This window comes from Dendrobates tinctorius, unplaced genomic scaffold (genome assembly GCF_039654945.1).
Source record: "Dendrobates tinctorius isolate UK_male_01 unplaced genomic scaffold, ASM3965494v1 ptg000162l, whole genome shotgun sequence".
Lineage (NCBI taxonomy): Eukaryota > Metazoa > Chordata > Amphibia > Anura > Dendrobatidae > Dendrobates > Dendrobates tinctorius.
The window spans coordinates 47,321,655-47,336,344 of record NW_027361829.1 but is presented as its reverse complement, the minus strand read 5'-3'; positions in this window follow the sequence as shown (position 1 = coordinate 47,336,344).

Below are 14,690 nucleotides of genomic sequence, written 5' to 3'. Positions count from 1 at the left end.
CAGGTGGAAAGGACACCACTGACTGCTGACCGTACCGATTATGCTGCATAGCCTGCAAGAAAGCATTGTTGCAGGCCTGCAGCACATTCAGCTGTTGATCAGGACTAAGGTGTTCCGCCATGCCCTTTTCAATCTTACTAAAAAAATGGTGTGCTGGTCTGTTGAGGTCGGCCTCCAGACGGTCAAGGCGCTGTTCTACAGAATTGAAGCGGTGTTCAAAGTGGTTAAAACCACGTTCCATCAGTGCAAAACCGCTTTCAACTCTGTCGGACAGTGACTTGAGGCTGGAATTAAATGTCTCGCTCAAATGCATAAACTCGGGCAAGACATTCCTGTCCAAGGCCCTCTGCCGCTGGCGGGTAGTGCCCGCATAACCAGTGGCAGAGACCTGGGACAGGGGAACACCTGATGGCCCAGCTTCCTGGTCACCAGCTGTGTGTGTGTGGGACCTGCAAGGTGCTTCCTGGCTGTCGGATGGCTGGGACGGGTCAGAGGACGTCCGAGGAAGGACCGCTCCAGGGCCAGGTTGCAGGGTGCTGCTCCAGGTGCTGTGGAAGAAAGGAAAATCATTACTACCATGCCTTTACAAGAAGCATCAGCTGTGGATTAGAAAAACACAGATTAATAAAAATAAAAACCCAAAATGTATAATACTTACGATCTTGTGGCAAGGACCGGTCTTAGGAACTGCAACGCGTGATAGTGACGGTATCTAGTTCTGGTCCTTGACGCAGATCCACTGCGAACCTGGCCCTCAGCACGAACATCACTGTTGAAGCGGTCCTTGATCGAACGCCAACGTGTTCGGACTTTGTCCACTGTTGATAAAAAAAAACAGTGCCGTCAAGGACAACAGTCACTGCGTCACAATGTAGCAATACAATACTCAAAGCAGTCACTGTAGACCCCGATGACACTGTTGGGTTTCCTGCTAGAATACGCCTAGCACGAAACCCAACAGTGCCGTCAAGGACAACAGTCACTGCGTCACAATGTAGCAATACAATACTCAAAGCAGTCACTGTAGACCACGATGACACTGTTGGGTTTCCTGCTAGAATACGCCTAGCACGAAACCCAACAGTGCCGTCAAGGACAACAGTCACTGCGGCACAATGTAGCAATACAATACTCAAAGCAGTCACTGTAGACCCCGATGACACTGTTGGGTTTCCTGCTCGAATACACCTAGCAAGAAACCCAACAGTGCCGTCAAGGACAACAGTCACTGCGGCACAATGTAGCAATACAATACTCAAAGCAGTCACTGTAGACCCCGATTACACTGTTGGGTTTCCTGCTAGAATACGCCTAGCACGAAACCCAACAGTGCCGTCAAGGACAACAGTCACTGCGGCACAATGTAGCAATACAATACTCAAAGCAGTCACTGTAGACCCCGATGACACTGTTGGGTTTCCTGCTCGAATACACCTAGCACGAAACCCAACAGTGCCGTCAAGGACAACAGTCACTGCGTCACAATGTAGCAATACAATACTCAAAGCAGTCACTGTAGACCACGATGACACTGTTGGGTTTCCTGCTAGAATACGCCTAGCACGAAACCCAACAGTGCCGTCAAGGACAACAGTCACTGCGGCACAATGTAGCAATACAATACTCAAAGCAGTCACTGTAGACCCCGATTACACTGTTGGGTTTCCTGCTAGAATACGCCTAGCACGAAACCCAACAGTGCCGTCAAGGACAACAGTCACTGCGGCACAATGTAGCAATACAATACTCAAAGCAGTCACTGTAGACCCCGATGACACTGTTGGGTTTCCTGCTCGAATACACCTAGCACGAAACCCAACAGTGCCGTCAAGGACAACAGTCACTGCGGCACAATGTAGCAATACAATACTCAAAGCAGTCACTGTAGACCCCGATGACACTGTTGGGTTTCCTGCTAGAATACACCTAGCACGAAACCCAACAGTGCCGTCAAGGACAACAGTCACTGCGTCACAATGTAGCAATACAATACTCAAAGCAGTCACTGTAGACCACGATGACACTGTTGGGTTTCCTGCTAGAATACGCCTAGCACGAAACCCAACAGTGCCGTCAAGGACAACAGTCACTGCGGCACAATGTAGCAATACAATACTCAAAGCAGTCACTGTAGACCCCGATGACACTGTTGGGTTTCCTGCTAGAATACGCCTAGCACGAAACCCAACAGTGCCGTCAAGGACAACAGTCACTGCGGCACAATACAGAGCAGGGAAATACTCACTAAACGCCTTTTTGGCGGATGCTGTGGCGCTGTCCCAGCCATCCATCAACGCTGCGGCCACCTCATTCCATAGCCGCCGGGTCACCACATTGTCCTTGTACAGCCGGTCACGGCTGTCCCACAACGGCGAACGCTCCTGGACCAGGCTGATGAGCTGCTCATTATCCAGGTAGACGTCTTCATCCCGTTGTGGAACCTAGACAAAACACATTCATTAGAATAATCAAATTTAAATTGACTAAAAAGTTACAAAAAAAGAAACAAAAAAAAGAGTAAAAATAGAAGATAAAAAAAAAATAAAGAACATTACAAATCATTTGATACTTACATTCCGTATCACCACCGGGACTTGGCTTCGCTGCTCCTGCTCTTCGCCCTCACTATTCCCGTCCACAGATGATGATGACGATGTCTGAAAGTTGAAAAAAACGTAAGAGATTTGGAGAAGCAGCAGATATACTTACCAGATGCACGAAAATAATCACCTCACGGTCTGCTTGCGCCAATTCCTGCCGCGATGGGGAATACTCAGATTCTGAAGACATACTGCATGTAAAAATAATAAAAATCATTAGTACATACATAATTTAAAAGGACAGGCATATAATGTAATATACTCACATTCTTTGCTGATATAATGGGTTCTTGGTTGAATGTCTGCTCTTCAATCTGTCTAGTGTAGTAGTGGCAGAGTTTTGGCAGGCACCTCCTTTATATAGACTTTTTTTTTTTGACTTTAGAAGATTCTAACTAGGATAAAAAGTGGACACCACCCAAAAAACGCAGCGCTAAAAAATCGCATACCTGCGCATGCCAGTGCGCACGTATGCGCATCCATAGGCTATAATGGCCATTTTTAGCGCAAAACGTGCGCATACGTGCGCATGCGATTTTTTCAAGGGCCAAAAAATGCAACATGCAGCGTCTGGAAAATACCAACGCACACCCCAAAAAAACGCAGCGCATGAAAATCGCATACATGCGCTTACAAGCGCGCAGGTATGCGCACCCATGTTAAATATAGGGGAAAAATCGCATGCGCACGTATGCGTTTTTTTCCAGCGCTAAAAAACGCAAATGTGAAACCAGCCTTAGGTGTCCTTCTCGGCGATTGGTGAGGAAAGAAGTTAGGGATGGTAGGACAGGCAGTGATACTACAGTGGGTACAGAAAGTATTCAGACCCTTTTAATTTTTCACTCTTTGTTTCATTGCAGCCATTTAGTAAATTCAAAAAAGTTCATTTTTTTCTCATTAGCGCACTCTGTACCCCATCGTGACTGAAAAAAACACCTGGATTTGAGGATCCTCTGCCATTCTTCCTTGCAGCTCTTCTCCAGTTCTGTCAGGTTGGATGGTGTTTGATGGTGGACAGCCATTTTCAGGTCTCTCCAGAGATGCTTATTTGGGTTTAGGTCAGGGGTCTGGCTGGACCAGTCAAGAATGGGCACAGAGTTGTTCTGAAGCCACGCCTTTGTTATTTTAGCTGTGTGCTTATTGTCATTGTCTTGTTGGAAGGAGAACCTTTGGCCAAGTCTGAAGTTCAGAGCACTCTGGAAGAGGTTTTCATCCAGAATATCTCTGTACTTGGCCACATTCATGTTTCCTTCAATTGCAACCTGTCATCCTTTCACTGCAGCTGAAAAATGCTCCCATAGCATGATGCTGCCACCACCATGCTTCACTGTTGGGATTGTATTGGGCAGGTGATGAGCAGTGCCTGATTTTCTTCACATATATCACTAAGAATTATCACCAAAAAGTTCTACCTTCATTTCATCAGACAAGAGAATCTTATTTATCATAGTCTGGGAGTCCTTCATGTGGTTTTTATCAAACTCTATGCGGGCTTTCATATGTCTGGCACTGAAAAGATGCAGAGCTAAAAATGAACCCGGTCTAAAGGAGCGCACACACTGGAAGGGTGTTAGAGGTATAAAATTACAGTCCTTTATTAGATATCCACAACGCATTTCGACAGACAGAAGCTGTCTTCCTCAGGTGGTAGTGTACTGTAATTTTATACCTCTAACACCCTTCCAGTGTGTGCGCTCCTTTACACTGGGTTCATTTTTAGCTCTGCATTTTTTTTCCTCTGTTGAGGTTCCCGGCTGGAGCTGCACCTTTTCCTTAATCACGCCTGGCTGGTGCTCCTCTTTGGACTGTCTCACTCATCGCCTGCCACTGAAGAGAGGCTTCCTTCGGGCCACTCTGCCATAAAGGCCTGACTGGTGGAGGGCTGCAGTGATAGTTCACTTTGTGGAACTTTCTCCCATCTCCCTACTGCATCTGTGGAGCTCAGCTGCAGTGATCTTGGGGTTCTTCTTCACCTCTCTCACCAAGGCTCTTCTCCCATGATTGCTCAGTTTGGCTGGACAGCCAAGTCTAGCAAGACTTCTGGTTGTCTCAAACTTCTTCCATTTAAGGATTATGGAGGCTACTGTGCGCTTAGGAACCCTGAGTACTGCAGACATTCTTTTGTAACCTGGGCCAGATCTGTGCCTTGCCACAATTCTGTCTCTGAACTCCTTGGGCAGTTCCTTTGACCTCATGATTCTGATTTGGTCTGACATGCACTGTGAGCTGTGAGATCTTACATAGACAGGTGTGTGCCTTTACAAATCAAGTCCTATCGGTTTAATTAAACACAGCTGGACTCCAATGAAGGAGTAGAACCATCTCAAGGAGGATCACAAGAAAATGAATAGCATGTGACTTAAATATGAGTGTCTGAGCAAGGGGTCTGAATATAGTACTTATGACCATGTGATATTTCAGTTTTTCTTTTTTAATAAATTTTCAAAAATTTCTACATTTCTGTTTTTTTCAGTCAAGATGGCATGCAGAGTGTACATTAATGAGAAAAAAAATGAACTTTTGAATTTACTAAATGGCTGCAATGAAACAAAGAGTGAAAAATTGAAAGGGGTCTGAATACTTTCTGTACCCACTGTAGATCTGCCTGGGGTCTCAACTCACCCTTTCCCTAGTGTCTGGACTTCCTTCCCCTCATCCCTTCATGTTGCACTAAGTCTTTCCCACAAGAAAGCACTACAGAACATATGAAGAGAGTACAGTACAGTTATAGATACCTATAGCTGACATTCTTTCTGATGGAGTAGTTAACTTTTCTTATCTTTTCCATTTGGTCAAGAAAGCCATGTTGACTTCTTCCAGCCATGACGCACCTGCAGAGTTTATGACAAACACAAATTTACTTCACACAATTTCAGGCACAGCCTCCATCTATTTAAACCTGCACAAACTCCTCTTTCTACTGATACTCCAATAATGAGCCGCGGCTGCCGTATGTGTCCCTATTACTGCACCTGCTGTGTGGAGCAAAACAGCACTCCTTTCAGCTCTCCACATAGTAATGCCCACCACTGCATTTTTCTTACAAAGTAAAATGCCTCCTTTATGCCCTCTAGATTGTAAAATTGCCACCTAAAAAAATATTAATGTATTGTGCAAGTGCTCTAGAAAGCAGTGCTCACATTTTTCCCCTATAAAGTAATAATGCCTCCTACGTGCCTTTTTCATGGTCACAATACTCTGAGTGCCCCTATTCCCCAGAGTTTAACCCAGCACCACTACCCCACATGTAATTATGCTACTGGTTCAGTCACATACTACAGGTTTTAAAGGGGTTGTCCTACAATTACAATCTATTATAACCTATCACCTATCTGCAAGATAATTGATAACTATGAAATTGCTTGTGACCCCAATGCAGGTACATTAGCTAAACACTATTATGGGGGACTTGTGTCCTCTAAAGGGCCTGTCACACTAAGCGATATCTCTAGCAATATCGCTATAACTTGTGACGTTATAGCGATATTGCTAGCGATATCGCTATGTGTGATACTTACCTACGACCGCTCCCCCGCTGCTTATCGCTGATTGCGCGAGAACGTTCTGGACCGTTTCTCATCATCAGCTTCCTGCGGCGCTTCCTGTGGAGAGACGAGCGTGGAGCCGGGCGGGAGGACGCAGGATCGCCTAGTGTGACAGGTAAGTAGCGACCCCCAACCTCTGCGATGTCGCTGGTGAGATCTGCCTGTGTGGCATCTCACTAGCGACCACTTAGCGATGCACCAGCGATCCTGACAGCGTCATATCGCTGGTCGGGATCGCTGGTGCATCGGTAAGTGTGACAGTACCTTAACTGAATGAAACTGTGGTCATAAATGCATGCTTCCACATACTATAGAATTTAGGTGGTTGTTACACAATTACAACCTATCACCTATCTACAGGATAATTGATAAGTATCTAATTGCTTGATATCCTACTGCTAGCACCTTAACAGTTCAAATAGTACTATGTTTTCTAATTGAATCATTTCTCCTTGCGGAGAATAACATGCTAAGCATGTCGAGGTGAGGAGACTTAAAGCCGCAATGCTCCTCTGGGAAATATGCTAATTATGCAAATTGTCTCTTCAGAGAGGAAGAGGACTAGAACTCTAGTGCCACCTATTGGAGGTAGCAATCCTAAAAGTCAATGTTGACCCTTTAACGAGCCTAGTTACATGACTTAGGATAAAAGCCAAGCCAGAATTTCCATTTGCAGACACTGTGTTTCGGGGTACTGCCCCTCATCAGTGCAAAGTGGGAGAAGATCTGGTTTGGCTGTGAGAGAGAGAGGTGTCTGAGGATTGCTACCTCCAATAGGTGGTACTAGAGTTCTAGTCCTCTTCCTCTCTGAAGAGACAATTTGCATAATTAGCATATTTCCCAGAGGAGCATTGCGGCTTTAAGTCTCCTCACCTCGACATGCTTAGCATGTTATTCTCCGCAAGGAGAAATGATACTTCTTGGATATCGGTCAGACGCCTCTCTCACAGCCAAACCAGATCTTCTCCCACTTTGCACTGATGAGGGGCAGTACCCCGAAACACAGTGTCTGCAAATGGAGATTCTGGCTTGGCTTTTATCCTAAGTCATGTAACTAGGCTCGTTAAAGGGTCAACATTGACTTTTAGGATTGCTACCTCCAATAGGTGGCACTAGAGTTCTAGTCCTCTTCCTCTCTGAAGAGACAATTTGCATAATTAGCATATTTCCCAGAGGAGCATTGCAGGTTTAAGTCTCCTCACCTCGACATGCTTAGCATGTTATTCTCCGCAAGGAGAAATGATACTTCTTGGATATCGGTCAGACGCCTCTCTCACAGCCAAACCAGATCTTCTCCCACTTTGCACTGATGAGGGGCAGTACCCCGAAACACAGTGTCTGCAAATGGAGATTCTGGCTTGGCTTTTATCCTAAGTCATGTAACTAGGCTCGTTAAAGGGTCAACATTGACTTTTAGGATTGCTACCTCCAATAGGTGGCACTAGAGTTCTAGTCCTCTTCCTCTCTGAAAAGACAATTTGCATAATTCTAATTGAATGAAGCAGTGGTTGTGTTTGCCTCTCTAATCATTGTATGTAGAATGACAAAGAAAGTAAAGGGCCGTCTCCATCAGTTTTATAGACAATTGGTGTATCTGCAGTGCAGTTGTGTGCTATCTCCATTCAAGCAGGTTTACCTAGGACCACTATTCTCATAATTGATGGGAGTTGCAACAGTGGGAAGTCAAGTATCAGACACTTATCACTGATACTGTGGATAGGTGATCAGTTGAAATTGTAGGACAAACTACCATGTCTAACGTATTGTCCATTCCTTATTTCTAGTCCTACCTGACTAACAGCAATGTTAAAATGTATAAAGTACCATTGACATTGTTGAGAAAAAGGCTAATTGCTTAGGTATAGCCATGGCGCATTTAAAGTTTCTGATTATTAAAACTTTATTTAAAAGACATTTAGTCAGAAAAGTTTTGAAAATGTTGCTTTTATTTTTTTTTCATCATTTGCATATCATTAACATGTCTATCCTTCCTGTGATTTCCAGAATTCCACAACTTTTACTTTTTGGTCTTGCAATTTCAGTGTTCAGGTCTGTATTTTGACATCAGCAATGCAAAATGTTTATCATGTACATTATATATTAGCATCAGTTTTGATACTGATTTTTAGACTTTCTTAGCAAATGCTCTCAATTAATAAAAAAGTGGAATGGAAAAGCATTTCTTGTCCTCTTTATTGGTTTTCCAGTAGGCTTTGGTTTCCCATCATACATAGTGCTAATATCAATTACAGGCAGGTTCACATCATCATATTACAATTATAATATAAAAATATATCTCTAGATGTCTCAGATACCTTCAAAAATCAAGATGATGCTTTCCTGTTTTCCATGTAAATTCAAATGGATCAAAAGTAGCTATTGTGCATGAGTGTGATGCAAATGTGAATTATGTCCAGCCTCAGGCTGGTTTCACACTTGCGTTTTTTTGCGCAGTGTTTCTGCGCAAAAAAATGCATGTGTTTTTTTTTCCTATATTTTACATGGGTGCGCATACACATGCGTTTGTACGCGTTTGTATGCGCATGCATTTTTTTGTAGTGTGCGCCCGGGCGCACAAAATGCATCCTGTTGCATTTTTTGTGCGCCCGACTGGTCTCAAAAAAATGCATGCACGCACAAATTTCACCCAAAAGCCCATTATAATCTATGGGTGCGCTGACTGCGCACGTCAGCGCAAAAAAAAAAACGCATGCATTTTTTTAAAAAACCATGCGCAAAAACAGAAAAAAGCACACAAATGCATGATGCGTTTTTTATGTGCGTTTGCACTGCGCACGGTGCGCAGCGCAAAAAAACGCAAGTGTGAAAGTAGCCTCAGTTATGGTCAGCAACCTGTCAGACCTCCAGAATTAGAAATTCACTTAACTGTTGCTTGGGAGCCTGCCAAGGCCAAGCCTTTTACTTCTAATGACAGCCAGCTGAGGGGACACTGAGAGAAGCTGAATTCAATTTGTAGGACCTCTAATCTGATTACAGATGCAGAGTCTTTTATTTTCTCCAAAATTTACCATGGCCAGAATGAAAGATGGCCATGGGATGCCTGTCAGCATCAACAGAAGCGTAGAAAATAAAGAAGCAAGGAATAAACTCCGTGTAGATGGTACAAGTAAGAAAAAGGGAGAACCTAAGTGAATTGTTGCAGTGACAATATTATGTTTGCAAAGTGTCACTTCTGTTTCTTTTTTAGAATAGCTCCATCTGCCTTCAGTATTCTCAATTCTTATGATTGGCATCACAAATCAAAGTCACAGTAACCTAGAATTATTTTTTGCTTTTCTTTCATCAAGAAGAACAAATCATTAACTGTCAGAAATTCAGTCTAACAATCATTCCTGGTCATAAGCTTGTATATTTATACTTACACCTTATAAAATATATATAATATATGAAAGAATCATGATTCCACCAACATACTTATACCCTTAAAAAAGATTAATAAAAGCAGGGATGTGAGGAGGACCTTTCACCAGTTTAAGCATATTAAATTGACCACATTATGGAACAGTGACTTCAGAGCTAAATAAAATGTAGTTTTTTAATCCAAATCAAATGAAAAGAGGCGGCACTCACCGCAATGAAGTCCAAACTTTATTGGTCCAAAAAATGTTTAAAACATCTCAGGCAGGTGGGGGGCTAAAGAGTGCAAAGACGACGGCCGTTTTGCGCTGTGTTGCTCTTCTAGTGACCCGAACAATATATATTTTCATCATTTACTTTTTAGAAATTACAAAAAAGAAAAATGGGATGATGAAAAAGTTTGGACGCCCTGCATGGTAGGTACCTAGTAACATCCCCCTTTGAAAGTATCACAGCTCATAAATGCTTTTTGTAGCCAGACAAGAGTCTGTCAATTCTTATTTTAGGGATTTTCATCCATTCTTCCTTTCAAAATTTTTTTGTGAGATTCCTGGGTAGTCTTGCATATACTGCTATTTTGAGGTCCAGCCACAGATTTTCAATAATGTTCAGATAAGGTGACTGTGAGGGCCATTGTAAAACCTTCGACTTGTGTCTTTTGAGGTAGTCTATTGTGGATTTTGATATGTGTTTAGGATCATTATCCATTTACTATACTCTTTTCAACTTCAGTTTTTTTTACAGATCGTGTTATGTTTGCATCAAGAATTTGTTGAAATTCCATTGAATCCTTTCTTCTCTCTAACCATGAAATGCTTCCTGTGCCATCAGCTGCAAAACAACCTCAGAGCATGATTGATCCACCCCCATGTTTAATGGTTGGAAAGATGTTCTTTTCCTAAAATTCTAAACCCTTTTTTCTCAATATATACAGTTGTGGCCAAAAGTATTGACACCCCTGCAATTTTGTCAGATAATACTCAGTTTCTTCCTGAAAATGATTGCAAACACAAATTCTTTGGTATTATTATCTTCATTTAATTTGTCTTAAATGAAAAAACACAAAAGAGAATGAAGCAAAAAGCAAAACACAAAACTCCAAAAATGGGCCAGACAAAAGTATTGGCACCCTCAGCCTAATACTTGGTTGCACAACCTTTAGCCAAAATAACTGCGACCAACCGCTTCCGGTAACCATCAATCAGTTTCTTACAATGCTCTGCTGGAATTTTAGACCATTCTTCTTTGGCAAACTGCTCCAGGTCCCTGATATTAGAAGGGTGCCTTCTCCAAACTGCCATTTTTAGATCTCTCCACAGGTGTTCTATGGTATTCAGGTCTGGACTCATTGCTGGCCACCTTTGAAGTCTCCAGTGCTTTCTCTCAAACCATTTTCTAGTGCTTTTTGAGGTGTGTTTTGAGTCATTGTCCTGCTGGAAGACCCATGACCTCTGAGGGAGACCGAGCTTTCTCACACTGGGCCCTACATTATGCTGCAAAATTTGTTGGTAGTCTTCTGACTTCATAATGCCATGCACACGGTCAAGCAGTCCAGTGCCAGAGGCAGCAAAGCAACCCCAAAACATCAGGGAACCTCCGCCATGTTTGACTGTAGGGACCGTGTTTTTTTCTTTGAATGCCTCTTTTTTCTCCTGTAAACTCTATGTTGATGCCTTTGCCCAAAAAGCTCTACTTTTGTCTCATCTAACCAGAGAACATTCTTCCAAAATGTTTTAGGCTTTTTCACGTAAGTTTTGGCAAACTCCAGACTGGCTTTTTTATGTCTCGGGGTAAGAAGTGGGGTCTTCCTGGGTCTCCTACCATACAGTCCCTTTTCATTCAGATGCCGACGGATAGTACCCTCGGACTGCAGGGCAGCTTGAACTTGTTTGGATGTTAGTCGAGGTTCTTTATCCAACATCCGCACAAATTTGCATTGAAATCTCTTGTCAATTTTTCTTTTCTGTCCACATCTAGGGAGGTTAGCCACAGTGCCAACGGCTTTAAACTTCTTAATGACACTGTGCACGGTAGACACAGGAACATTCAGGTCTTTGGAGATGGACTTGTAGCCTTGAGATTGCTCATGCTTCATCACAATTTGGTTTCTCAAGTCCTCAGACAGTTCTTTGCTCTTCTTTCTTTTCTCCATGTTCAATGTGGTACACACAAGGACACAGGACAGAGGTTAAGTCAACTTTAATCCATGTCAACTGGCTGCAAGTGTGATTTAGTTATTGCCAACACCTGTTAGGTGTCACAGGTAAGTTACAGGTGCTGTTAATTACACAAATTAGAGAAGCATCACATGATTTTTCGAACAGTGCCAATACTTTTGTCCACCCTCTTTTTTAGGTTTGGTGTGGAGTTATATCCAATTTGGCTTTAGGACAATTCTTTTTGTGTTTTTTCATTTAAGACAAATTAAATGAAGATAATAATACCAAAGAATTTGTGTTTGCAATCATTTTCAGGAAGAAACTGAGTATTATCTGACAAAATTGCAGGGGTGTCAATACTTTTGGCCACAACTGTACCTTTGATCTTTGTGGCCAAAAAGATCTAGTTTAACCTCCTCAGTCCACAGGACTTGTTTCCAAAATGCATCTAGCTTGGTTAGATGTTCTTTTGCATACTTCTAACTCTGAATTTTATGCAGGAGAGGTTTTTATCTGATGTCTCTTCCATGAAGGCCATATTTGTGCAAGTGTCTCTGAACAGTTAAACAATCTGCCACAACTCCAGACTCTGCTAAATCTTTCTGAAGGTCTTTTGCAGTCAAGTAAGTGTTTTGATTTGCCTCTCTAGAAACCTACAAGCACCTTTCCCTGAAATTTTGCTTGGTCTTCCAGACTTTATCTTGACCTCCACTCTTCCTGTTAACTGCCATTTCTTAATTACAAACTTACAGTCTTAATTTAAAACTGAGGAAAGGGCAACTTGAAAACGCCTTGCTATTGTAAGAAGTTAAGACAAGACGGAATCAGTGGTGTGCGGTGCCCTTTAAGGCTGGAACTAACAGGGTTGTCACCACTGCTAGCGGGGGAGATTTCCCCTGGGAGGGAGAATTCATCTGGTCAGACAGCAGGGGGCGTGGGGTACTTAAGGAGGCCTGAGCGCGGGAACAGAGCAGACTTGGTGGGAAGGCGACAAGAGACGATTGACTCCCTCTCCGCAGCTCCTACTGACGACTCCCCTGCTTCCAGACTTCCGTGTGCTGACTTAGAGATTATCCCTGACACTATTGAGTTACTGTCTGTGAGCAAACCATTGGATACTGTTGTTTCGCCTGGGATACCATTGGCACAGCCTAGAGACTACTCTGAGAGACTGCGAACTATTGTGGATAGTGCACGTACTTGAGACCAGTAACGGCGCCATTCCTGGGACATTCATCCAGAGGATTGTTTCCACGTTACAGCGCATTAAAGACAAAGAGGACTGAATCCTTCGGCATTGTCAGGCGACAGTGCTATTTCCTTCCTGCGGAACAGAGCCATAGACTTTGTCTTTTGCATGTTCTTGTCATCCTTTTTCATTGCCTCCCTGCGAGGAGTATTGCTGTGAACGACTGTTTAGTAAAAACTGTTAACCCTTTTCTGTCTCCGGTTACTCAATGCATCAGACGAACTGCTTCCTCCTCTTACACAATCTTCTTATGACCTTCTCCTGCTTTGTGGGCCTCCACCATTTTCAGAGCACTAGGCATTAGAAGAACCCATGGCTGCTGTTTTTTGGCACAAGGTTAGAAGAGGCTGGATTTTTATAAAGCTGAGAAATTTGCATCACCTGGTCTTTCCTAATGATGACAGTGAACAAGCCATAACCCTAACAGGCTAATGAAACCCTGGTTAAAGTTTTCTGAGCACACAAATCTCCAAGGGTGCCCAAACTTTTGCTTCAACCCATTTTCCATTTTGTAATTTTTAAAATGTAAAAAATTACAATGCATTTTTTTTTTTTTTTGCATAAAATGCTAACGAAATGTGTCATCTTTAACTTTAGGCCCTTTGAAGATCATTTCATCTTCAACTTACTTAACTGTTCACAATAACAGTATTTTTGACCAGGGGTGGCCAAAAATGCCATTGTAGATGTGGACAAAACCTGTGAGATAAATGTGCATTAGATTGTATGACAATTTTCTCTTGATGGTTTAAATCTGGCATGACTGTACTATAGTACTAATGATTTTTTTTATGTATATTAATTGTTATCATCAAGCATTGGGATTGTATTTGGTATATGCTTATTTTTCAGATCCAGGTAATGTTTTCCTGATTGGTTATGCATTGTTTCCATCCTGTGATTGTCTCTTGTGCACTTAAAATGAGACTCCCATGATTCTCTTGTATACTATGCTTAAGGCACTCTGCACCAGAAACACGTCGGTTTTAAGTATTGCAATTTGTAAGGGTCCACTTGTTTTAACAAATAAAAAAATAAAGTTTTTATATTACCTGATGGTTGTGCCATACTATGCCTTCGTTCTACTTATATTTTGCTGTACTACAGTATTTGTCTTCTCTTGAAGACATCTTCATTAACTCCTTGGTTATCCTCTGCAGCACCAACTGAGCTGAGAAGTCTTTTCCCTTATGTCTGCAAACTGTGGAATCCTCCTATTCATGGCTCTACCCTGTCACCCTGCTGTTAATTGACAATTTTTCCTTCATCTGTAGGAAGATGGAACGGACTGGGGGTACCTCTCTTGCGCCAGTCCCGGAACTGTCGGCACTGTCATAATTTTTGTCAGGGGGAAAGCTTTTTTACATGGACGGACCTCTGAACTCGACAGCAGGGGACATGTCAGGAATAAAAGGGGCCATGCACAGGAAAGCGACAGTCTTGGCAGGAAGATAGAGCGCGCAGCAGGGGAAGGTTTGTGCTCCCTCCTTAGAGCAATGTGATAGCGCAGGCCCGCACTGTAGATACCCGACATATGAGCACACTGACAGTGAGCAGCAAGCTGCTGCATGCCCGCTCACTCCTTTGACTGAGAAGCCGACTCGTACCGTCTCGGTGATTGCTGTGAGCGTGCCACCTAAGATTGGCCTGGTGACTCATACGGAACCGGGTTATTCCTCCCCTGCCTCTACCGCCAAACTGAGTCACGCTCCGGTGTTGTTTCAGACTGTGCCGCATTCCGCACAACGAACCGTGAACG